Source organism: Pristiophorus japonicus, chromosome 13 (genome assembly GCF_044704955.1).
Source record: "Pristiophorus japonicus isolate sPriJap1 chromosome 13, sPriJap1.hap1, whole genome shotgun sequence".
Taxonomy (NCBI): domain Eukaryota; kingdom Metazoa; phylum Chordata; class Chondrichthyes; family Pristiophoridae; genus Pristiophorus; species Pristiophorus japonicus.
In genome coordinates this window covers 135,101,491-135,128,550 of record NC_091989.1, presented here as the reverse complement: position 1 = coordinate 135,128,550, position 27,060 = coordinate 135,101,491, and the positions used below count along the sequence as shown (strand labels likewise).

The 27,060-nt window shown below is 43.8% G+C and overlaps 1 protein-coding gene across 6 annotated transcripts in view; it reads right to left on the bottom strand.

Annotated features, from left to right (window-relative positions):
- Nucleotides 1–27,060, bottom strand: part of znf423 (zinc finger protein 423) — a 308,894-nt gene that overhangs the window by 231,816 nt on the left and 50,018 nt on the right. For 2 of the 6 annotated variants that reach the window (XM_070898031.1, XM_070898032.1), the window contains exon 3: nt 5,392–5,639. The exons of the other annotated variants lie outside the window; for them this stretch is intronic. The gene's annotated coding sequence lies outside the window, so the exon portion shown is untranslated. The remainder of the gene's footprint in view (nt 1–5,391; nt 5,640–27,060) is intronic. 6 annotated transcript variants of the gene reach the window in all.

Below are 27,060 nucleotides of genomic sequence, written 5' to 3'. Positions count from 1 at the left end.
TCCTTTCGGTTCTTTTGTAGCGAGTACAGCAGTTTAATTTCTGAAGAACATATCTGATAATAGCACCCTTCTGACACTCAGTGCATGCACAAGATTATATTTTGGAAAAGTGAACAGGTTTCATTTTTATTTGATAAGGATGGACTTTTCGATGGTGACATTACTAGATAAGTATCTGATCATGACATTTTCTTGCTTTCTACGAATGAAATAATTAGCAATTTAAACACAACATTGGTCCTGAAATTGCGGCCTCTTCTGGTGTGCACGTGCCCGAAGAGGCCCTACAAGTTCTGGGTTTAGGTGCGTGAAGCGCATGCGCCCGAATCTGATCTGTCGACAGATCGCACGCATCCCCGGGAGAAGGGCCTTCGTGGGCGGAGATCTGGGCTATTTGTCCAACTCCTGTCCAGTGAATGTCCTTCAAACTCTTACACCTAGTAAAAGTGGGCATAAAGCCTGCTTTTACCAACGTGATATTTATTTTTTCAATCTCTTCAAACTGTTATTACTTATTTTTAAATTAAAAACCCTGTCTATGAAGGTAAGTTTATTTTTAACACGATTAAAACATTTTTTTTAATTCTCTAAAACATTTAATTTAATGTAATTTCTATTAATTTTTAAAAAGTGACTTTTTTAAAATTTATGTTTGTGTTGTATTTGATTTGAGGGGTATTCTCATTGATAGTGCTCAGAGCTCCCATTACTACGAATGAGAATACTACATTGTGATTGGTGGCCCAGGCCCACGTGATCCCAGGATGTACATACTCTCCTGGAATGCGTAGGCCTCTGCGCTGGGCTGCGCATCTAGGCCTCAAAGCGCAAGTGTTCGTTCCTCCGGGATCACCAGGTACTTCCGTTAAAAAAATTCCGATCGGAGGCATCCGCCCGCGGGAAACCTATGACCGCAATTTTTGGCCCATTATATTACAACTTGGTCTAAATGTGATCAGCTGAGGCAGTGGTACACATTGCCACTGAAAAATTTAGAAACAAGTTTGTAAGCAATCTCCTCAGAGATGGTGCAGTTGGTGTTTTTCAGATAGATAGATGGATGGATAGATAAATAGATGGATGAAAAATCAGTCTTGGGGCTGTAGGCATATTCCTGCTGGGAATTGTAGAAGGAAGCCTTATTTAGCTAAAAGCAATGACTCTAGAAAGACCCAGAAGCTCAAGCCCTAGGCTCCTCAGAGAAGCACTGGGCTTCGAAAGAAAACATTCTTAGACACAGCTTAAATTCACAAAATACTATTGGCCCAGATATGCTGCAAAAATAAAGTCGAGTTCACGGCGCTCGTTGTTGTTAATGCATAAAAAGAACAGCACATTATAGCGAGGAAGAGATATGCCGTGAGTTACGAATCACCAAAAATTGCTGGATGATTTGCATTGCTCTGCCATTAGCCATGCCATGAATCTCACTATGAGTGTAAAAAATAGCTGTATTTGCATGGTAAAAACGAATTAAACTTGCCGTAAAAAGTTAGGGCTGCTATTTCACAGCGTAAGGACCCTGCTATTGAGATAATTTATGTTTCTAATGGCCTTCCACTTTGAAACTAGTTAGCAATTAATGATAATTGTTCTACACATGCCACATAAAGCACGCAACCAGGATGCAAGTTAAACTGGGGAAACTATAGTAAATCCTTCACAAAGAAAAAAAATACATTAGGGAATATAACAAAATGATAGAACTGAAAGGAAACAAAGAGAGCACAGATAGGAAATACTTTACTGGATGCGAATGTCACTGGCTAATAACTGGCTGGCAAAGGGGAAAATCATCAAATTTGATTTATTGTGAATTGCTAAAAAAAATATATAGCTTTCACGTGTTAGGAATTAAAAAGCAAACTGAACCTTGAGTAGCAGGCTATCTTATTTGTATGTTTGTGTGTCATGTTCCATAGGCACGTGATTCGATGATATTTTAATAAACTTCATTTAAAGTAATATTAGATGTCTAAGCTGTTACTTCAGAGCTTTGCTAACCAATCAAATCCTTTAAATTGTATTGATTAAGGAGATAGACTATTGGTCCCATTGTTCACCAAGGTTTGCCGCACCGTTATCAATTCGCACTCCCTGCAATTTGCGGCGCAAAATTAATTGGAGCTAAAGGACAAAGGAAAAAATCTAACTCACGATGCTCACTGCAAGGTGCCTCGCTCCAGCAAATTCTGAGCCATTGTTTAATTAAGTTTAATCACTTTCTTGTAACTTTTGTAATTTATGTTATTATGATGTTACAACTCTTATTTATAGCATTAAGTCCTCAACTTAATGCAGAAATCAAGATGTCAGCCAAAAGGATTATCAAAAAAGCATTTGCAGCAATGTCATTGATTCAGCTTCTGCTTCTTGCTATTGCTTGCTGTCAATTCTTCTGGGAAGTTTTTTTTGAATTTGCTTATTGGTAGTTTTCATTCGCACTTGCTATGTGTTGATTAGTATGTTCTATGCCTGTTCAGTTGTGATTTATCACTGTTTTATGAACAAGGAATTTCAGGCAATCAAGTGCAAATCTGACATCGTAATTTGCTACGATGTGGCAGCCAAGTGTAACACAGGAAATTTGATGAACAAAGCACATTTTTATGCATATATGGATAGATATCGGTAAATATAGATTAAGAGATTAAAACTGTATATGCAGGAAATATAACCTATTTAATTCTCAACAGCAATTCTCTGTCAAATTTTCTGAACCACGTAATGGGTAAATGTAAATTGTAACTAATTTTCTTCCTGCTTCCTGCAGTGTCTGCTGACTCAGAACAGACATGTTTCCCATATATAAAGAGATCTAGGGTGGGATTTATTATCAAGAGTACTGAGATATAGACCCAACTCAGAAATCATAGGGCAATATACTCTAAAGGATGTATACCAGGCTATAAAATACAGAACTTAGCTGCATACCAAGCTAAAGCTTCCCGACAACAACAACTTGTATTTATATAGCGCCTTTAATGTAGTGAAACATCCCAAGGCGCTTCACAGGAATATTATGAGATAAAAAATTCGACATCGAGCCGCATATGGGGAAATTAGGCAGGTGACCAAAAACAGTCAAAGAAGTAGGTTTTAAGGAGCGTCTTGAAGGAGGAGAAGTAGAGAGGTGGAGAAGTTTAGGTAGTGAATTCCAGAGCTTAGGGCCTAGGCAACAGAAAGCACGGCCACCAATGGTTGAGTGATTATAAATCGGGGATGCTCAAGGAGGGCAGAATTAGAGGAACACAGACATCTCGGGAGATTGTGGGGCTGGAGGAGATTGCAGAGATAGGGAGGGGTGAGGCCATGGAGGGATTTGAAAACAAGGATGAGAATTTTGAAATCGAGGCATTGCTTAACCGAGAGCCAATGTAGGTCAGTGTGCACAGGGATGATGGGTGAGCAGGACTTGATGCGAGTTCGGACATGCGCAGCCGAGTTTTGGATCACGTCTAGTTTACGTCGGGTAGAATGTGGGAGGTCAGCCAGGAGTGTGTTAGAATAGTCAAGTCTAGAGGAAACAAAGGCATGGATGAGGGCTTCAGCAGCAAATGAGCTGAGGCAAGGACGGAGATGGGTGATGTTACAGAGGTGGAAATAGGCGGTCTTAGTTATGCTGCGAATATGTGGTCGAAGGCTCATTTCAGGGTCAAATATGACACCAAGGTTGCGAACTGTCTGGTTCAGCCTCAGACAGATGTTGGGGAGAGGAACGTTTGTGGCGGGGACTGAAAACAATGGCTTCGGTCTTCTCAATATTCAATTGGGAGAACATTTTGTCTCATCCAGAACTGGATGTCGGACAAGCAGTCTGACAATTTAGAAACCGTGGAGGGGTTGAGAGAAGTGGTACTGAGGTAGAGCTGGGTGTCATCAGCGTACATGTGGAAAGTGACTCTGTGTTTTCAGATGATGTCGTCAAGGGGCAACATGTAGATGAGAAATAGGAGGGGGCCAAGGACAGATCCTTGGGGGACATCAGAGGTAACGATGCGGGAGCCGGAAGAGAGCCCATTGCAAGTGATTCTCTGGCTACGATTAAATAAATAAGAATGGAACCAGGTGAGTGCAGTCCCACCCAACAGGACAGCGGTGGAAAGATACTAGAGAAGGTCAACCGTGTCAAAGGCTGCAGACAAGTCAAGAAGGACAAGAAGGGATAGTTTGCTTTTGTCACAGTCGCAAAGGATATCATTTAAGACTTTGATGAGATACTGTGGCAGGCGTGGAAACCGGATTGGAGGGATTCAAATATGGAATTGCGGGAAAGATGGACTCGGATTTGGGAGGCGACCAAGGACTTTGGAGATGGGGAGTTAGTTTCCCAGGCACACTGGTTTGAATAAATTACCAGTCCTTAATCAGTATTTGTATAGTGAATGTACGGAACTGAGTACCACTAGTGGGCATATTCTACCAGGATTGTTCTACAGCAGCACAACACAACTCATTCCCATCTGCTTCACTCAAATGGCAAAATTCCTCGACACTACGGCAGACGCTTCAGTTGCTGATTATTTCCTGGCTCTGTGCCTTCAGAACATAAGAAATAGGAGCAGGAGTAGGCCATACGGCCCCTCAAGCCTGCTCCGCCATTCAATAAGATCATGGCTGATCTGATCATGGACTCAGCTCCACTTCCCTGTCTGCTCCCCATAACCCCTTATCCCCTTATTGTTTAAGAAACTGTCTATTTCTTTCTTAAATTTATTCCATGTCCCAGCTTCCACAGCTCTCTGAGGCAGCGAATTCCATAGATTTACAACCCTCTGTGAGAAGAAATTTCTCCTCGTCTCTGTTTTAAATGGGCAACCCCTTATTCTAAGATCATGCCATCGAGTTTGAGTTCTAGTCTCCCCCATCAATGGAAACATCCTCTCTGCATCCACCTTGTCAAGCCCCCTCAAAATCTTATATATGTTTCGAGAAGATCACCTCTCATTCTTCTGAATTCCAGTGAGTAGAGGCCCAATCTTGCCTCATAAATCAACCCCCTCATCTCCGGAATCAACCGAGTGAACCTTCTCTGAACTGCCTCCAAAGCAAGTATATCCTTTCGTAAATATGGAAACCAAAACTGCACGCAGTATTCAGGTGTGGCCTCACCAATACCTTATATAGCTGTAGCAAGACTTCCCTGCTTTTATACTCCATCTCCTTTGCAATAAAGGGCAAGATACCATTGGCCTTCCTGATCACCTGCTGTACCTGCATACTATCCTTTTGTGTTTCATGCACAAGTACCCCCAGGTCCCGCTGTACAGCGTCACTTTGCAATCTTTCTCCATTTAAATAATAACTTGCTCTTTGATTTTTTTCTGACAAAGTGCATGACCTCACACTTTCCGACATTATACTCCATCTGCCAAATTTTTGCCCACTCACTTAGCCTGTCGATGTCCCTTTGCAGATTTTTGTGTCCTCCTCACACATTGCTTTTCCTCCCATCTTTGTGTCGTCAGCAAACTTGGCTACGTTACACTCAGTCCCTTCTTCCAAGTCGTTAATATAGATTGTAAATTGTTGCATAGCGCATTCCCATCTGTTCACTCAAATGGTAAAATTCCTCGACACTACAGCAGACGCTTCAGTTGCTGATTATTTCCTGGCTCTGTGTCTTGTTTCAAACCTAGCTGTGGGACACATATTAGGGTTAAATATTTTATATTTAAAATACTAATCCCCATATCAAAGTTCCCTTTTAACGGCTAACCATACATATGAACATATTTACCTAAATGCACCCAAATCTAAGCAAACAGTTTGCTCGCAAAACAAAACAAGAGTTTAGTTACTGATACTTCGATGGTACCTTGTACAGCAAAGACATGAATGTCTGGAGTCTAATCATATCAATAAAATTACCACAAAACAAACTGTCAAGTAACGAGTTTGTTTTGCCAGCTAAATGAAATCATTAGTGGGTTTGCTATTTTCAGCCCTTCATTCTGAATCATAATTTCCTAATTTTTGTAACCATGGCAAATGCATGCAATACTTTTCTCAACACAGTTTTTAAAAAAATTGAAATTTTTAAACCTTAATAGAAGATATATTTAAATGTTAAAAACTTGCCATCTTAAGTATTGGAATGCTTCAGCCTACAAACAGGAGTGTAATCCTAGTGTTAGCAGTTAAAGGAGCAGCCTGCATTCATTTAGTTTTTAAGCAGTGTTATATTTCAGAACTTCATCCATAAACTCAGTCCTCATTCTGGCATGATTACCAATCTTCTGCTGAGAATGAAGACATTTTGCTTGTTTAAGTATTTTTCTCATAATGGACAGTCATATTCTTTTGTCTCTGTACCATTCGAAAATAAACTACGACCCAACAGCAGGGAGGTTTCCCAGTTTAAAAAAACATCCAGAAAGCTTCCTATTGAGAATGTTCGGCTGTAACATTTGTTTTTAATCTGCCAGGTGTGTGACACACACAGAAACATAACACCATGCTTAATCTAGGCTGACACTTCAGTGCAGTACTGAGGGAGTGCTACATTGTTTTCAGATAAGACGCCCCATCTATCAGCTCAGGTGGATGTGCAGGATGATATAGCACTATTCAAGCAAGAGCAAGGAGTTCTCGCAGTGTCCTGGCCAACATTCCTTCCACCACCATCACCAAAAATAGATTATCTGGTCATTCATGGTTGCTGAGGTGTGAAAACTGCCTGCTGTGTTTATCAATATAACAACACGTCAGAAGTAATCCATTAGTTGTAAAGCACTTTGGGACATCCTGAGGACTTGTTAAGGTACTACATAAATGCAAGTAAATAGAGTCAAATTAATGAGAAATCCACATATTTAGTTTCCACTTGCCTGATAGCAAGAAACACCACTTAAACAAGCGTAGAGAACCTTGCTCCAGATAGGGTAAAAGCCAAAGATTGCAGCTCCCAAATGCTCCGAACTTAACAAGCTAAAACTGTGTAGCTTATCAGCACAAAAGTACTGGTAAACTTCCCATTCTCTGTTTGTACGGTTATCTGGAGCAGAGTGGGAAGGATCACTGAAAGGTCCCAAATGAAAGGCCTACCCCTCTCGGTTCTACCAATGACAAGTTAATAATGTCCCAGAGTTCTGTAGATATTGGATTAGCATTTCTGCCGTTGAGAGATGGATTATATATATATCTATATTACATTTATTGCACATCCCTTGTTGCCCTGAAGGGGGTGGCGGTGGGCATTCTCCTTGAATCACTGTAGTCTGTGTGGTGATGGTGCTCCTACAATGGTGTTCGGTAGGGAATTCCAAGATTTTGATCCAGCAATTATGAAAGAATGGCAATAGGTGTCCAAGACAGGATGCTGTACAACTTGGTGATGGTGTCCCTATGACATGGTTGCCTGTGTCCTTCTCAGTTGTAGAGATTGCAGGGTTGGGAAGTGCTGCCGCAGTAGCCTTGGGAGTTCCTTGTAATGCACCACGTAGATAGTACATACTTCAACCACAGTATACTAGTGAAAGAGGGGGTGAAAATTAAGTTTAGTAACAGGGGCCCGAACAGGCAAACTGCTCTGTCCTGGATGGTGTCTTGCTTTTTGAGCATTATTGTACCCGACCACGTGACTGGGGAATACTCCATCACACATGACTTAAGCCTTATATATGCTGTAGGGGCTTTGAAGGGCCAGGAAATGAGTCACATGTTGCAGAGTACCTAGTCCAACTAAGTTGCTGATATGGCTGCATATGCTTCTGGTCAATGTTGACCCCTAATATGTTGACAATGGGGGACATGCAAAGATTGAAGGTCAAGGGGAGGTGGTTACAAAATGTTCTTTTTGGAGGAACTAGGAAGGGAGCTGAACACTGTGGAATCGTCAGCGTATAGTCCCACATCTAATCTTATGGCAGAGGGATGGTCATTAATAAAGCAGCTGAAGATGGTTGGGTCGAGGATGCTACCCTGAGGATCTCATGTAGCAATGCCCTAGAACTGCGATGATTGGCCTCGGATTTCCCCTTTGTCTCCCATTGACCTATATTTTGATAGAGCTCTTTGGTGCTATATTCATTCAAACACTTTGATGTTGATAACAGCTGTGCTTGCCTCTCCTCTGATATTTAGCTCTTCTGTCCATGTTCCAATCTCCTATTCTAGGTCAATTCAACTCCCAAAAGACTCAGCTTACTTTGTCCCTCTTTCCCACCCCAAGGAAAATTGCCATTTGCTACATAAGAACATAAGAATTAGGAACAGGAGTAGGCCAACTAGCCCCTTGAGCCTGCTCCGCCATTCAGCAAGATCATGGCTGACCTGGCCGTGGACTCAGCTCCACTTACCCGCCCGCTCCCCATAACCCTTAATTCCCTTATTGGTTAAAAATCTATCTATCTGTGATTTGAATACATTCAATGAGCTAGCCTCAACTGCTTCCTTGGGCAGAGAATTCCACAGATTCACAACCCTCTGGGAGAAGAAATTCCTTCTCAACTCGGTTTTAAATTGGCTCCCCCGCATTTTGAGGCTGTGCCCCCTAGTTCTAGTCTCCCAGTGGAAACAACCTCTCTGCCTCTATCTTGTCTATCCCTTTCATTATTTTAAATGTTTCTATATGATCACCCCTCATCCTTCTGAACTCCAACGAGTAAAGACCCAGTCTACTCAATCTATCATTATAAGGTAACCCCCTCATCTCCGGAATCAGCCTAGTGAATCGTCTCTGTACCCCCTCCAAAGTATATCCTTCCTTAAGTAAGGTGACCAAAACTGCATGCAGTACTCCAGGTGCGGCCTCACCAATACCCTGTACGAGCCCTGGACTCTAGGAGTTCCGCAAAGGGATCCCAAGGGTACTTTTTGCTAGTTCTCAGATTTCAGTCTGTCCATCATTAGCTCTGACCAAGTTGTACACATGGGCCAAAGAAAGCCATTACCTTGAATGCCTCGAAGCTCTGACCATGAAGGGGAATTGTTTGACTGCACATCTTGTATGCCATAAGCTGAACCTGCATGGGGAGATTGTTGTCACTGAAGTGAAGCAAAAAAAGAGTAAAGCATTCTTTTGTCCTTCTGAGCACAATTCCAAAGAATTCTATCCAAGTTAAAGTTGGCATCCACCAGAACCCCAGATACAAAAAAAATAACAACTGGAGTCGTGTCATGCAACACAATTCACTGTAAAACATGAAAGTGCATGACAGGTACTACCATCGAATGGTGCTCCCTTAGAACTTCCAAACAATACTCAAGATCCTTTTAAGTAGGCAGAGCTATAACATTTCACTTGGGGCGTCTGGCTTTACATCCCACTGATTAACCCCTTGTTCAATATGTCAGGATGCAACGGATCCCCAGATGAATGACCAACAACACATTCTGTGCAAAAAAAAATCAGAATTCTTTCAAAAATGCTTGTAACAGACATTGAGACAATTCCTTATGATCTTTTTCCAACACATGATGAAGTCAATACTGAAAAGAAATGAATGACAAACTTGCCTCACTTCACTTTAGTTAGGCTCATTGAGTCACACAGCTAACCTTACATGAAACTTTACAGCTGCAGGACATATGCAAAGTAAAATCAAAGACTTGGCCATGTACTCACATAGCTTTAAAGCTTCTTCATGAGAGCTGCACGAGATACTAGGTCAAAAGCCTTATGCAAATCACAAAAGGGAAAAAAAAGTTTCTCTTTGCACCTTGCAACGTTCCGCAATCTTGTATGAGGTCACAAACGCCGTCACATATTCACGACAACAACAACATTTCTGGGCTGCTTCTTTTTTTAATTACACCTTGGATTATTCAATATAAATGTCACTCCAACCCAAAGAACCAACTCAAGAGCCACCATTCGATTTCATAGTAATCTCTGGTCTCACTCGGACCCTACATGTTATGTATTAAAACAATTGTGCTCTGCAACACTGATGTTATGCGTGCCTCAAACAGAATCTTGCTTCCCAGCCTCAGAACGGAAGCCCCGAGGCAATTTGGCAGTTCACGGCACTGATCTCCATAACCACTGCCGTTCTCCATCCTCTCACCCTGGAGCAACTATTAGGAGTACTCCACAGATACCGTTCACATCTGCCAGGTGACCCAAGTGCACCACCTCCCACTGAACTGGTTCATTAAGACTTCCCGTCAGTTCAGTACATTTCACTGGCTTTTCCAACTTCCATACAAATGGGTTACTGCTATGGTCCAACACCAATTACATTTTAATGCTCTCTCTCCAGGTCTCGAGGATACACTCATAAGTTTGTTGAAATGCACCAAACTTTTTAGGTATTGCCACTAGCCTACGGGACCCCTTTGACGCATGACTGACATAGTTTAACCAAAAATTATTTGGGATTATTTTTGTGCAATTGAGAGTCTCCACAGATGATGGAACGAAAGGGGATGCATGAACAGAGAGACCTGGGGGTATGTGTGCACAAATTGTTGAAGGTGGCAGGGCAGGTTGAGAAAGCAGTTGAAAAAGCATATGGGATCCTGAACTTCATAAATAGAGGCATAGAGGACAAAAGCAAGGAAGTTATGATGACCCTTTATAAAACACTGGTTCGACCTCAACTGGAGTATTGTGCCCAATTCTGGGCACCGCACTTTAGGAAGGATGTGAAGGCCTTAGAGAGGGTGCAGAAAAGATTTACGAGAATGGTTCCAGGGATGAGGGACTTCAGCGATGTGGATAGACTGGAGAAGCTGGGGTTGTTTTCCTTAGAGCAGAGAAGACTGAGGAGATTTGATAGAGGTATTCAAAATCAGGAGGAGTCTAGACAGAGTAGAGAGAAACTGTTCTCATTGGATCGAGAACCAGAGGACACAGATTTAAGGGGCCCAAATTTGGTCTACCCGTTTTTTTCGGCGCACTCACGTGAGATGCGCTGACTTCCTAGGATAAAAACGGCGCCAAAAAGTTGTCCCCGCATTCTGGCCGCTCTGTAGCTTCTCCCATGGCTTGGCATGGCAATTCAATTAGGGGGCGGAGCTAGGGCCCTGCGCTTAAGAGTGCCGGCAGCTCAACGCATACGCACTGGAGGTTTTGCGCATGCGCAGTAGCTCCTCTGCAGCGTAGGACCCGATGTCCCGCCCCTATCCCAGGCCGAGTGGCCTCACGACACGCGCCAGGATGCTGCACGTCATAGAGAGTCCCGCACCTATCCCCAGCCGAGTGGCCTTCTGTACCGGCCGGCCGGCCCGCTGACTTCCCGGGCCGAGGTAGCACTTAAATTTTATTTTTTATTTATTATTGATGGTTGTGCTTTGTTTAGTGAGGGGAGTTTTGATTGGGGGGGGGGGGGTTGATGGGGGGAAGTTTGATGGGAGATGATAACTGTGCAGTCAGTAATTTTAATGAGCTTACTCAAGACTTTGAACAGCCAAACAGGCCCCATCTTCAATTTGTTTATGACTCTGGCTACAGAGACAAGAAAATTATTGGCCACATCATTCGTCATCAAGTCCACCCTATTGGAAGTTACATAGGCTTCACGGTCATCAATATCCTTCTTCTGGCTGAATGCCTTGCCCTCTACACAATTGGAAAGCAAAGGATGTGCCAAGCTATTCACAACTATATGATCGATTACCATGCTGCTCTGAACCCCATGCCGATGCCATGTAATTGGTTGTAATATGTCAAGTGATTTGTTGTGAGAGCTATAGATTTGCAACTCAGTCCTCAGGATAACAGCCTAATTGTATCACATGTCCCACAATTTCTTGGCTGGGTCAGTTGTGCAACATTTTAGCTTTGAATTTGTTCCCTCTTCTGAAAATAAAACCATGCTGCAGATCAGATTGTGTACAGAGTAACTGGACAGAATTCAATGGTGGTGAACTAATCTGTTCCTGACTTCTGTGCAGTTCTTTAACGCATGTACATTCATTTGAAAGTCATTCTTTCTCTAAGCTAAAGCTGTGGGACAAGACTTTTCGGTCTGCTTTCATTACAACAAACAGCTTCTACTTGTTTCAACTCCCAATACACTGGAATCTACCATAGTTGTTCTTGTGCACTGGAATACTACTCACAACATAAATGGTGGATTTCAATCACATTTGTAACAAGGTCCATACAGCATAACAATGCAAAAAAGAACAGTAAAACGAGGAATACCCACCTCATGAAGTGGTACAGCCACAAGTACGAGAGCTGCCTCATCAATTGCATTAAGAACATACAAACAAGAGAAGCTCAGAATAAGAAAAGGTCATTCAACCAATCAAGCTGATTCCATATTTATTATTCTACCCCTACTTCAAAAACCCTCCACAAATTTCCTTGCCTCCAACCTCCCCTGATAATAAAGATATCATCAAGCAGTGTAGCAAGGGATCGGAGTTATCAGTCAAATCTAACCAACTTCATTAAGGTAGCTCAAAGGAAATGTGGAAGAAAAAAGATTAAAATAATGCTAATGTGGTCTGAGCGGAGTTTCATAAATATTATGTAGTTAAAGTTAAATCATCTCCATAAGTGCCATGACTGCACTACAATTTGGAAAACACTGATTTATATTACTCCAGTAGGTGTCAAAATATTGTCTAATACTTTAAGCCTACAGAGGCCCAATTAAAACAATACTCATATCTTGCTACATTGTATTATTGCTCTACAATTAAATCAATTAGTTATAATCACATATTGCTATTTGAGGGATAAGCCTTAAAGTCTTCATATTTCACTTTAGATAATTAAAGCCAATTTTTTCAGATTCTAGAAGGTCAAACTCAGCTTCAGATATCCAAACCAATCAAGAAGTCCAAAAGTTGAGCTTTGGGCCATCCACATTTTACTCAATCCAAACTGAAAAACAACCATCTCTACACTTTACTTCTTAACCTATGAGCTGGCATTTTAACCATTTAATTCTGCACTTCTGTGAAATTTTAGGTCATAAACCCAAATGTTAAAAGGATTACTAATGTGCAATAGCTGATTAAATTCTTTTCTTACTGCATTCTACATATATCTTTAAAAAATATATAGAACTGGCCAATGGCTAATTGCTAAGGCATTGAGTATCTGAACTGTATAGAGCAGGAAGGTTCCAGATCCCCAATCTGTGTTGAATTATTTTATCTCAGGCAGGGCAGTGCTTGGGCATGTCAACTGGCTTTAAGAACTAAGAACATAAGAAATGGGACCCCTTAAAGCACCCCTGGGTTAGACAGGGAAGAAACAAAAATCAGCCAAGTTTCCAATTCCTGATGACTATCCAGAGATTCCTGTTGAAAGTGTATGTGGACTTTGGGAACACGATCATGCTTGCTGTGACAAGATAAATAGGGAAGAAGGTGGCCAGTCAGCCCTTCTGAGCTCATCAATCCAAAGACTCTACAGTCTCCATCACTCTCACAGCATTCAATTGTTTCTTAACTGATTCTAGAGCCTTCATTTCCCTTATCCATTCCATATATTGATCAATATGAGTGACGTAGAACTTTCTGACATTAGTCCTAAATTTTCTTTTTCCTAATTTGACCCCGTGCCTCCTTGTTCTATCCTCATTATTTTTAAGTAATGCCACTGATGCATATGAACATATGAAAATGAGACAGGAGAAGTTAAGTTGTCCATCTGGCCTGCCCCATACATTCATATTACGACTGAGCATTATGGTAGCCAACATCCACCCAGCACCAGCCATGTACTACCTTTTACGACCATATACATCTGTACGGACACATCTCAGTCACATTGCTAAAAGCTAAAAAGCCGGTTTCGCCAATCTTTCCTCATACTTCATTCTCCTAACATGAGGGATCAGATCTCCCGTCCCCCAGCCGCATCCCCCCTCATCTCAAGTACCTTGCCAACACTCACTGTCTCGGCTCCTGCATGAAGAATGGTCACTTGGGCAAGGTATTGGAGAGAAATCAGTGCCTGTGAAACTATACTCCAGCAAAAAATTGCAGTCATCTGGAGAGGGATTGTAGAGAATATAATAAAAGAAAAAAAATTAAATCAATATGCTGGTGATTTTAGTGCCCAATTATGGTCTAGCAAAATTTCAGTCTTGGCATTAAGGATATTTGGCCTGTATTACAGCCCCTGGACAAAATTTGACAGTTGTACATGGTGACAAATGGCTTATGCTGATAAACTAGAAACAACAATTTATTGATGGAGAAACTCTTCATTAAATTTAAGTAACTCTGCATATTTTAAATCTTGAAATAGGATGCAACACCAGAGCTGAAAGTCATGTTTTAAAATATCAGTAGAATAAATGCAGCATTTCTGGACTCCATACACCCCAGACAACTGTCTGGAGGAGAAACCAGAGATATGGTCGCACTGTTGTGGCAGGAGGTAGATAGCCTTACGTGAAAGGCTGTACAATTCTAGAATGAATTACCTGGCCTTTTCTGAGGAGCAGTACACTTGGAGGTTTAGGTTCACCAGGGAGGTAATTACTGAGATATGTGCATTGCTGGCTCCAGTTTTAGAGGGATCCTCAGTGATTTCAACTGCTCTGCCTTTGGCTGTTAAGGTTACAGCAGTCATTAACCTTTTGGCTACTGGCTTTTTCCAGGTACTAGGAAGAAATTACAGCAGCACCAGTCAAAGCGACATATAAACCTGCTTTCAGGTGCCAATAGATTGTTCCAGAAGGTTGGCATGTTTATCCACTGCTCAAATATCATGATACGAATATAAGGAATAGAAGCAGGAGTAGGCCATACGGCCTCGAGCCTGCTCAGTCCGTCAATAAGATCATTGCTGAAATTCTACATCAACTCCACTTCCCTGCCCTATCCCGAGAACCCTTAGCGTCTAAAAATCTAACAATCTCAATCTTGAACCTACTCATCGACTGAGCATCCATAGCCCTCTGTGGATAAAGAATTACAAAGATTCATAACCCTCTGAGTGAAGAAATTCCTCCTCATCGCAATCCGAAATGGCCCACCCTTTATCCCAAGACTCTGAACCCTAGTCTAGACTCCAGCCAGTGGAAACAACCGCTCAGCATTTACCCTGTCAAGCCTGCTAAGAATTTTATACATTTCAATTAGATCACCTCTCATTCTTCTAAACTCCAGAGAAAATAGTCCTATTCAACTCAATCTATCCTCATGGGACAACCCTCTCATCCCAAGAATCAAAAACTGTACAGTGCTCCAGGTGTGGTCTCACCAAAGCCCTGCATAATTGCAGAAAGACTTCCTAGGGGCCGAAATTCACCCCCACCCGCAACGGGTCACACCTTCCGCTCCTGAGGTAGTTTTTCCACCGTGTCGGATGAGATTGTCTCGTTCGATAAATTCAGCTCTTTGTCTTTTTTCAGGCGGACCGGAAGTCTGTCATAATGGTGGCGAAAGTCGGGTGGTAAGCAGCAAATCGCCAACAAGAGGGGCGGAACTGGAGGCAGGGCGGAGTCACCGCTGCTGTCAATCATCAGCGGAGCGGTGATGACGACATGGCGCGTGTGTGTGTCACCTTAACTTAAAGGGGAGAGCATTCGGCATTTTAAAACTTCGGTCCACTGGGCGACCAGGGAGAGTTTCGGCCGGGTCAGCGGCCTGGCACCCAAGAGGGGATGACAGGCTGTCTGACCAAACCTGGGCGCATAATTGTTGGCCCAATCTGGCAGTCGCCCGACAAAAAAAATGGCGGCCGCGGCAGTGCGCCCTCCCCTTGAAGGGCCGTCACTCCGCCATGGCTCAAACACGGAAATCAAGATGCACCGACAGAAAAAGCTGTCGGGGGCACCGCGCGGCGGATCAAAGATTTTTGGAGCTAAATTTCGCTGGAGGTGCGGGAGATTGGCGGCACGCTCTTGACGCATTTAGGATGGGCCGGGAGCATCGGGGCGGAAGTGGGGACCACCGGAAAAACTTCCGAGGTGAATTTCGCTAGCGGTTGCCATTCGACCACAAATCGGCGGGGACTGGACTTCGCTACTTGGCCACCGCCTTCTGGTGGTAAGAGGCCTTTTCGGGAGGCTGAATTTTGGCCCCCCCTTATTCTTATACTCCAATCCCCTTGCAATAAAGGCTAACACACTATTTGCCTTTCTAATTGCTTGCTGTGTCTGCATGTTAATTTTCTGTGATTTGTGTACAAGAACCCCCAAATCCCTCTGAATACCAACATTTAATAGTCTCTCACCTTATAAAAAAATATTCTGCTTTGCTATTCTTCCCACCAAAGTGGATAATTCCCCTCGTTATACCCCATCTGCCACCTTCTTGCTCAACCACTTAACCAGGCTATATCGCTTTGCAGCCTCTTTGCATCCTCCTCACAGCTTACTTTCCAAAATAGCTTTGTATTGTCAACAAGCTTGGATATATTACACTCGGTCCCCTCATCTAAGTTATTGAGATAGACTGTAAATAGCTGAGGCCCAAGATTGGATCCTTAATTACACCCTGCCATCCCGAAAATGACTCATTCATTCCTACTCTGTGTTTTCTGTCCGTTAACCAAGGTATTCACAACCTTTCTGTCCGCTAACTCAGGGGTTTGCAACCTCTTTGCTTCTGAGGCCCCCCTCCCATGTTATAAAAATTCCAAGACCCACTGTAAAACAACACATGTATTTTTTTAATAAAAATTAGTTATACAATTAAACATGCCTTTTTGTTACACTTAATGTAAAACTTGTTGCTGTTGCTGAAGTTGAGACTGTGTCCGAGGTTGCTAGAGTTCTGCTTAAGTTAGTAGACAGTTGCTGAGGCTGGTAGAGTTATACTGAAGTTAGTAGACGGTCACGAAGGTTGGTGAAGTGTCACTGGAGCTGACAGAGTGCTGATGAGACCAATCGTATTGAGGGCCATACCAGCTCTTGCTTCTCCTCTTGTCCGTTACTAACCCGCTGCGACTGAACGAGTCTCCTTGACAACACGACGGACCGATGACCATGAACCTCTGGGGCCAAGCAGCGATTTCCGGTTCCTCACATCCTGTGCAGGGCTGGGGACACTTGTTTTGAGTGGACTGCTGACCTCACCAGCATGTCTTATAAGCATTCCTGCGGACCCCTTGAAACCTTCTCACAGACCTCGCGTTAACCAATCCTCAATCCATGCTAATATATTATCCCCCAATCCCATGAACCCTAATCTTCTAGCACCCGAGCAAATGTCTTCTGAAAATCCAAATATGCTACATCCACTGTTTCCCCTTTATCTACCTGCTAGGTACACCCTCAAAAACCAAATAGATTTGTCAAACTCGACTTCCCTTTCATAAAATCGTGTTGACTCTGCCTAATCATAGTGATTTTCCAAGATTTTACCACATTCTTAATAATAGATTCTAGATTTTCCCTACTACTGATGTCAGGCTAACTGGTCTAAAGTTTCTCATTTTCTCTTTCCCTCCTTTCTTAAACAACAGAGTTACATCAGCTACTTTCCAATCCACAGGGACCAATCTAGAATCTAGGGAATTCTGGAGGATTAAAACCAATGCATCCACATCTCTGCTGCCATCTCTTGTAAAACTTTAGGGCGTAGGCCATCAGGTCCAGGGGATTTGTCGGCTTTTAGCCCCATTAATTTCTCCAGTACTTTAAGTTCCTCACTCTCGCATTAGACCCTTGGTACCCCACAATTTCCGGTATGTTCTTTGCGTCATCTACTGTAAAGACACAAAATATTTGTTTAACACCTCTGCTATTTCCTTATTCACCATTATAATTTCTCCTGACTCTGCCTTTAAGGGACCCATGTTTACTTTCACTAATCTTTACATACTTGTAAAAGCTCTTACAATCGTTTTTTTGATTTCTGATGCAACAGTTGGCCATAAAATATGATGCCATTGCAGGCTTTCCCACTGTGTTGCACAGGTGGGGACTGACTGTGTTCAGATTGAAATATGGGTGCCAGTCAACTCTAACATACATCAACCATTAAGTCAGCACCCTATTCCCTCAATATGCATGTATATCCAGAAAATTAGCCTTCTAATGATTTAACCCAACAATTTGGTTCAACCGTGCCTAGTTTTGTGTCTCTGGCTTATTTGAACAACGCAACCAGCTATAAAGCTGGCTTTTAGGTGCCATAGCTATTACTTTTTAAAGGTACTTCATAACCAATCTTCAGTGACAATCGATTTGAGAAAGTCAGACCAAAAACGAACAAACAGCAATTTCAGTGCATTGATTGCTCAGGAGGTAGTGTGAGCCATCCAAAGTGCGTAACGTTTCTGTGTTGTACTGCGCAAGCTCAGCATTCAAAGGGCGGTCTACAATTACATCAACAAGGAACTGACCTTTACCTTAACTATGGATAAAGAACAATTCCAGTAGCCGAACCAGGCATTAAAAACAGGGTTTGTAACAAATTCATTTCAACTGAAGGAATCGCGCTCATCAATGTGACCTCATGCATTTATATCAACGCTTCTAAGTCGTCGGAGAAATGCCACAAGCGATGTCTCTGCAAGATCCTACAAATGCCCTGGGAAGACAGACGCAACAACATTAGCGTCCTTGACCAGGCCAACATCCCCAGCATTGAAGCACTGACCACACTTGATCAGCTCCGCTGGGCAGGCCACATTGTCCGCATACCAGACACGAGACTCCCAAAGCAAGCACACTACTCGGAACTACTTCATGGCAAACAAGCCAAAGGTGGGTAGAGGAAATGTTATAAGGACACCCTCAAAGCTTCCCTGATAAAGTGCAACATCCCCACCGACACCTGGGAGTCCCTGGCCAAAGACCGCCCTAAGTGGAGGAAGGGCATCCGGGAGGGCGCTGAACACCAAGTCTCAGCGCTGAGAGCATGCAGAAATCAAGCGCAGGCAGCGGAAAGAGCGTGCGGCAAATCTGTCCCACCCACCCTTTCCTTCAACGACTATCTGTCCCACCTGTGACAGGGACGTGGTCTGTTCAGCCATGTAAGGACTCATTTTAAGAGTGGAAGCAAGTCTTCCTCGATTCCGAGCTACTGCCTATGATGATAACAAATTGTTTTTAAATTTAGTTATCTGCATGCGTCAGACAAACTGTCAACCAATAAAAAAATAATACTTTTATGGATTGCTGTCATTTCTCCCAAACATTGACAAATGGAAGACACAGTATTAATTGGAAATGCTTTTGTCGAAGCGGTACTAACTGAGTGGGCCTACAGCCATACCTGGAGCATTATGTACAACTCTGGGCACCGTCCGACAGTAAGGACATTCCAGCATTAGAGAAAAGGACAACCAAACTCATACCTAGCTTAACCATCAGAAAAGGTTGAAGAGCCTAAGGGGTAGAAATTGCCCTCCGCCGGAAACAGGGCGCACCCACTCTTTTTGAAGTGTTCTGGCCGTTGCAATGGATATGGCGCCCTATCCAGCGAAATTCAGCTCCTCTGGGGTTTTTCCCAGCGGCGCGGAAGTGGATCATCATGGGGGTGAAGGCGAGAGTGGAGTGCAGTGCAGTGGCCGTCAGTAGCGGGGCAGAAGTGGGGACGGGATGGAGTGTCCGCAGCCGTCAGTCATCAGTGCCGCGCTGATGACATCATCGCGCTGGCACGTCACAATGTCCCTCCCCTTTGGTTAAAGAGGAGAGCTGCTGCGAACTATGCATTCATTTCAGTTAGGTCCACTGGGCCACCAGGGAGGGTTTCGGCCAGGCTGCCTGTTGACGGCCCAGCCGAACTCGGGGGCATAATTGTCGGGCCGACCTGGCAGTCGGCCAACAAAAAAAGAAATACCATCGCGGCCGCGGCAGCATGCCCTCCCCTTTAAGGGTGGCCGTGCCGCCATTTCACACAGAGTGCACTGAGCTGTCGGGGGCACCGGCCAGCGGCGGGGCTGCTCCCACAGGGCAATGTCGGGTAAAGGGCAATTTTGTGAGGGGTTCCCCACCAGACGGCAAGGGGTCAGCGCGTGCACGCTGCGGCAGGAAGATGGATGGATTGGTCCCGGACACCACTCCGCTCCTGAGGAAGGGCAATTTCTAAAATGACGGCCTCTCCACGGAGATTCGGTGGCCATTCCGCGCCGCCTCGTGGCTGCTGCTTTCCAGCCTATCGAAAGGGCCAATTTCGACCCCTCAGATTCTTTACTCTGAAGAGAAGGCTCGGAGAAGATACAATTCTAAATTTTAAGGGATTCGTTAAATTGAATGCTAATGATATGTTTGAGATTGCCTCAAACTTTGAAACAGAAGAAATAAGCTCCATCTTAGAATAGGGAGAGCAGACAGAATGTTCAGATTCAGCTATTTTATCCTGAGGTTGGCGAGTGTGCAGAAGGGACTATCCAGGGAGCCAGATATGTGGAAAGATTTAAGGGAGAACTAGAAAGGCATTGGAGGGAATGGGTTATTGAGAGGGACAGGAAAAGCCTGCAAGCTAAAATTTGTCACAATTTGATCCAAGATTAGAACCAATTTCTGAGTCTACGGGCAGACACACAGGCCGCGGGGAATGGGGGGGGGGGGGGGGGGGGGGGGGAGAACTGGGTCAGTTGCGACCCCACTCCTGGCGCCATCCCACTCTCAAAAGAATCTTCCGTTAAGCCCGCCCTGCGAGGTTCCCAGCCAATTAAAAGGAAGCCAGTCTGATGACATCATTTGACAATGCATCATCAGCCGGTTGCCTTAAAGGGACCATGGCCACTGGGTACCTGACTCTGAAAATGATCTACTCATCAGCAGTAACAGCTCTCCCCTTGATGAGCAAAACATTAACAAAAAAGTCCTCTTCAATTCAATTTTTTTCCCAAAAGGTACATCAGAATGAGCAAAAACAAATTTTTTTAGATAGATAAGTTTGATGAACTCTACTGTTGCCGGTCTATAAAACAATATTTATTATAATACTTTGTTAATTATTAAAGCATTAACAGCATTAATATATTAGCAGATACTAAACTTTCATTCATAAAATACTGCCATATGAATTATTTGGAACAACCAACTAGTTAGGAAGTGTAAGTTACAATAATTACATGCTATGGAGACTGTACAGCATGTACTTCAGTTGCTTGCTTACTAAAGTAGCTTGAACAAAGCAGTTCTTACAAATAGACAACATAAATTAACAGACCAAAAGCCTTCTCACAATTGAGACTACATCTAAGTGCAAGCCACAATGTTACAAAGTCCATGGTGGTTTCAGATACCAATGGGGGATAGGATCCCATTGTACATCGTAGCTAAGCAATATGCGGTAAAGATTACGTTTGGAAACTTTTAACATAGCATCACAACACATACCTTAATTGACCACATATGTCATTTCAAAACATGCAAATTGAAGTTCCTACTGAAGCAGTGACATTTTCCCCATTTCTGAAATCAACCAACATGTGGCCTTTCTGAGCGACACTAACAATTAGTGAAAATGTGAGTTGCCATAGTGTATGGAGATGTGGTATAACATTAGATTGTTATTAAGTATCATGGCAACCAATATTTTGACAATTATTATAGTACGAGACAGATAGGACAATATACGCAGCAACCACATTTTGGAAAAAAAGGACATTTCAGAAAAATAACTAAGATGATATGTGAATACACTGAGAATGTTGATTGTGTATATTACTGAAATCTGGGGAAAAGATTTAATAGCAATGTACTGTGAGTAGTTAATGTCAACTTACAATTTGTTTTTTCTTGCAAAAATGCACTGAATTTGCTGAGCTCAGCCAGGGCAACATTAGAGCACAATAACTTGCCTCTGTGGCCCTGGGATGGGGAGGGGAGCAAAAAAAATCAGTGTAATCTCGACCCTCCTAATCATTATCTGGTACCTGCTGGAACAGTGTCTATCTGATCAAACTTGGCGGTGACAGCTCCATGTTGAATAGCCTGCTGACATGAATAATGGACACTTGGGATCACCAATCATGGAATCACACTCAAACAAGGAGTCAACAGCACCATGAACACAAGATGGAATGGGAGAAAATTGGCAAGAAAAAAAATGCTGGAGAACGTTTGTTGCAATCGTCATTGGGAAAATGCTGGAATCCATTATTAAGGAAGTAGTAGCAGTACATAGAAAATCATAATACAATCAAGCAGAGTCAACATGGTTTTATGAAAGTGATAGTGTTTGACAAATTTATTAGAATTCTTTGAGGATGTAATGAGCAGGGTGGATAAAGGGGAACCAGTAGATATAATGTATTTGGATTTCCAAAAGGCATTCGATAAGGTTCCACAAAAGGTTACTGCACAAGATAAGAGTTCATGGTGTTAGGGGTAATATATTAGCATGGATAGAGGATTGGCTAATTAACAGAAAACAGAGAGTCGGGATATATGGGTCATTTTCAGGTTGGCAAACTGTAACTAGTAGGGTACCACAAGGATCAGTGCTGGGGGCTCAACTATTTACAATCTATATCAATGACTTGGATGAAGGGACTGAGTGTATTGTAGCCAAATTTGCTGATGATACAAAGATAGGTGGGAAAGCAAGTTATGAGGAGGACACAAAGAGTCTGCAAAGGGATAAAGATAGGTTAAGTGAGTGGGCAAAAAAATTGGCAGATGGAGTATAATGCGGGAAAATGTGAGGTTATCCACTTTGGTAGGAAGAATAGAAAAGCAAAATATTTAAATGGAGAGACACTACAGAATGCTGCGGTACAGAGGGATATGGGGGTCCTCGTACATGAAACACAAAAAGTCAGCATGCAGGTACAGCAAGTAATTAGGAAGGCAAATGAAATGTTGACCTTTATTGCAAGGGGGATGGAGTATAAAAGTTGGGAAGTTTTCCTACAACTATACAGGGGTTAGTGAGACACCACCTAGAGTACTGTGTACAGTTTTGGTCTCCTTATTTAAGGAGGGTTATGTTGGCATTGGAGGCAGTTCAGAGAAGGTTCACTAGATTGATTCCTGAGATGAAGAGGTTGTCTTATGAGGAAAAGTTGAGCAGGTTGGGCCTGTACTCATTGGAGTTTAGAAGAAGGAGAGGTGATCTTATTGAAACATATAAGATTCTGAGAGGACTTGATGCTGAGAAGACTTATAATGCGGAACAGAGAAATGGCAGACCAATTGAACAAATACTTTGGTTCTGTCTTCACGAAGGAAGACATGAATAACCTTCCGGAAATACTAGGGGATGGAGGAGCTAGCGAGAAGGAGGAACTAAAGGAAATCCTTATTAGTCAGGAAATTGTGTTAGGGAAATTGATGGGATTGAATGCCGATAAATCCCCAGAGCCTGATAGTCTGCATCCCAGAGTATTTAAGGAAGTGGCCCTAGAAATAGTGGATGCATTGCTGATCATTTTCCAACAGTCTATCAATTCTGGATCAGTTCCTATGGACTGGAGGGTAGCTAATTTAACACCACTTGTTAAAAAAGGAGAGAGAAAACGGGGAATTATAGACCGGTTAGCCTGACATGTTGAAATCCATTATTAAAGATGAAATAGCAGCGCATTTGGAGTGACAGGATCAGTCCAAGTCAGCATGGATTTATGAAAGGGAAATCATGCTTGACAAATCTTCTAGAAATTTTTGAGGCTGTAACTAGTAGAGTGGACAAGGGAGAACCAGTGGATGTGGTGTATTTGGACTTTCAAAAAGCTTTTGACAAGGTCCCACACAAGAGATTGGTGTGCAAAATTAAAGCACATGGTACTGGGGGTAATGTATTGACGTGGATAAAGAACTGGTTGGCAGACAGGAAGCAGAGATTCGGGATAAATGGGTCCTTTTCAAAATGGCTAGAAGTGACTAGTGGAGTGCCGCAGGGCTGTGCTGGGAACCCCCGCTATTTACAATATATATCAATGATTTAGATGAAGGAATTGAATGTAATATCTCCAAGTTTGCAGATGACACTAAGCTGGGTGGCGGTGTGAGTTGTGAGGAGGATGCTAAGAGGCTGCAGGGTGACTTGGACAGGTTCGGTGAGTGGGCAAATGCATGGCAGATGCAGTATAATATGGATAAATGTGAGGTTATCCACTTTGGTGGCAAAAACGTGAAGGTAGAATATTATCTGAATGGCGGCAGATTAGCAAAAGGGGAGGTGCAACGAGACCTGGGTGTCATGGTACATCAGTCATTGAAAGTTGGCATGCAGGTACAGCAGCCAGTAAAGGCGGCAAATGGCATGTTGGCCTTAATAGAAACATAAAAAATAGATGCAGGAGTAGGCCATTCGGCCCTTCGAGCCTGCACCGCCATTCAACAAGATCATGGCTGATCACCCACCCCAGCACCTCCCCCCCCACCCCCCCGACCCCCCAGCCGCAAGGACCACATCCAACTCCCTCCCGAACACATCCAATGAACTGGCATCAACAACTCTCCGCGGCAGGGAACCCTACAGGCCAACAACTCCCCGAGTGAAGAAGTCTCTCCCAATCCCAGCCCCAAACAGCCTACCCCCCCATCCCAAGAGTGTGCCCCCCCCCACCCCGGCTCCGGACCCACCCAACACCGGGAACACTCCCCCCGCACCCAACCCTTCCCGTCCCGTCAGAATCCTTCCCAAATACCGAACACCCCCGGATATCGAGCCCCCAGCCCCGGCCACCCCGGAGCCACGCCCCCGCGACGCCAACCTCACCACATCCACCAACCGCCATCTGCGCAGTCAACCCGTCCACCCCACTCTGAACACTCGCCGCACCGAGGCACAGAGCCCCCAGGCTCACCCCTCCAACACACTTCTCCCCCCCAGACCTCCGCTGCAATGTGGCCCCTCCTGTGCCCCGCCCTGGGTTTCTCCACCCCCCACCTCCACCACTCTCCTCTCCATCCCCCGCCCCCCCTCATCTTCCCTCTGCCTCCCCGCACAGGCTCCCATCTTGGGGGCGGTAACCTTCTGGGGCAGGGAATTTTAGCCCCCAGCGTGGAAATCCTGCTCCCGCCGCAGAATTGAATGGAAGCGGAGTGCAATTTCCCACACTCCACTTCCTTTGGGGGCAGTTACCGGGGCATGACTGGATGCTCCTGTGACAGTTTGAACTGGTGCTCTCCACTCTCTATCCTGTAACAGTTTGAACTGGTACTCTCCACTCTCTATCCTGTGACAGTTTGAACTGGTGCTCTCCACTCTCTGTCCTGTGACAGTTGGAACTGGTGCTCTCCACTCTCCCGTCCTGTGACAGTTTGAACTGGTGCTCTCCACTCTCCCGTCCTGTGACAGTTGGAATTGGTGCTCTCCACTCTCCCATCCTGTAACAGTTTGAACTGGTGCTCTCCACTCTCTGTCCTGTGACAGTTTGAACTGGTGCTCTTAGTTAGGGGATCAGAGTATAGGAGCAGGGAGGTCTTACTGCAGTTGTACAGGGCCTTGGTGAGGTCTCACCTGGAATATTGTGTTCAGTTTTGGTCTCCTAATTTGAAGGAGGACATTCTTGCTATTGAGGGAGTGCAGCGAAGGTTCACTAGACTGATTCCCAGGATGGCAGGACTGACATATGAGGAGAGACTGGATCGACTGGACCTGTATTCACTGGAGTTTAGAAGAATGAGAGAGAGGGGATCTCATAGAAACATATAAAATTCTGACGGGATTGGACAGGTTAGATGCGGGAAGAATGTTCCCGATGTTGGGGAAGTCCAGAACCAGGGATCACAGTCTAAGGATAAGGGGTAAGCCATTTAGGACCGAGATGAGGAGAAACTTTTTCACTCAGAGAATTGTGAACCTGTTGAATTCTCTACCGCAGAGAGTTGTTGATGACAGTTCGTTAGATTATATTCAAAAGGGAGTTAGATATGGCCCTGACGGCTAAAGGGATCAAGGGGTATGGTGAGAAAGCAGGAAAGGGTTACTGAGGTGAATGATCAGCCATGATCTTATTGAATGGTGGTGCAGGCTCGAAGGGCGAATGGCCTACTCCTGCACCAATTTTCTATGTTTCTATGTTTCCCCCTCATGGGGGAATCTAGAACTAGGGGGCATAGTTTCAGAATAAGGGGTCGCCCATTTAAGCTGGAGATTAGGAGGAATTTCTTCTACATGAGAAATAGGAACAGGAGTAGGCCATACGGCCCCTCGAGCCTGCTCCACCACTCAATAAGATCATGGCTGATCTGATCATGGACTCAGCTCCACTTCCCCGCCCGCTCCCCATAACCCCTTATTGTTTAACAAACTGTCTATTTCTGTCTTAAATTTATTCAATGTCCCAGCTTTCACAGCTCTCTGAGGCAGTGAATTCCACAGATTTACAACCCTCTGAGAGAAGAAATTTCTCCTCATCTCTGTTTTAAATAGGCGGCCCCTTATTCTAAGATCATGCCCTCTAGTTCTAGTCTCCTCCATCAGTGGAAACATTCTCTCGGCATCCACCTAGTCATGCCCCCTCATAATCTTATATGCTTCGATAAGATCACCTCTCATTCTTCTGAATTCCAATGAGTAGAGGCCCAACCTACTTAACCTTTCCTCATAAAAGCAATGTGTGAGGAGGACACAACAAATCTGCAAAAGGACATAGACAGGCTAGGGAAGTGGGCAAAGATTTGGCAGATGGAGTATAATGTCGAAAAGTGTGAGGTCATGCACTTGGGCAGAAAAAAATCAAAGAGCAAGTTATTATTTAAATGGAGAAAGATTGCAAAGTGCCGCAGTAGATCGGGACCTGGGGGTACTTGTGCATGAAACGCAAAAGGATAGTGTGCAGGTACAGCAAGTGATCAGGAAGTCAATCACTTCATCCCCGGAATCAACCGAATGAACCGTCTCTGAACTGCCTCCAAAGCAAGTATATCCTTTCGTAAATATGGAAACCAAAACTGCACGTAGTATTCCAGGTGTGGCCTCACCAGTACCTTTATATACCTGTAGCAAGGCTTCCCTGCTTTTATACTCCATCCTCTTTGCAATAAAGGCCAAGATACCATTGGCTTTCCCGATCACTTGCTGTATCTGAGTTGAGGCCAAGATCAGATCAGCCATGATCTTATTGAGTGGTGGAGCAGGCTCGAGTGGCCATATGGGCTACTCCTGCTCCTATTTCTTATGTTCTTATGTAGGTCGTTTATTGATTTATCCATACTTTTTTTTTAAAACAGCGTATACTTTGAAAGCCAGACTGAATAGTGCACTTTATCTAGGAGAGAATACGAGTATTCCTTTTTCAGTAAGCACAATTCCACAAGGAAATGAATAATATATGCTTTGCAC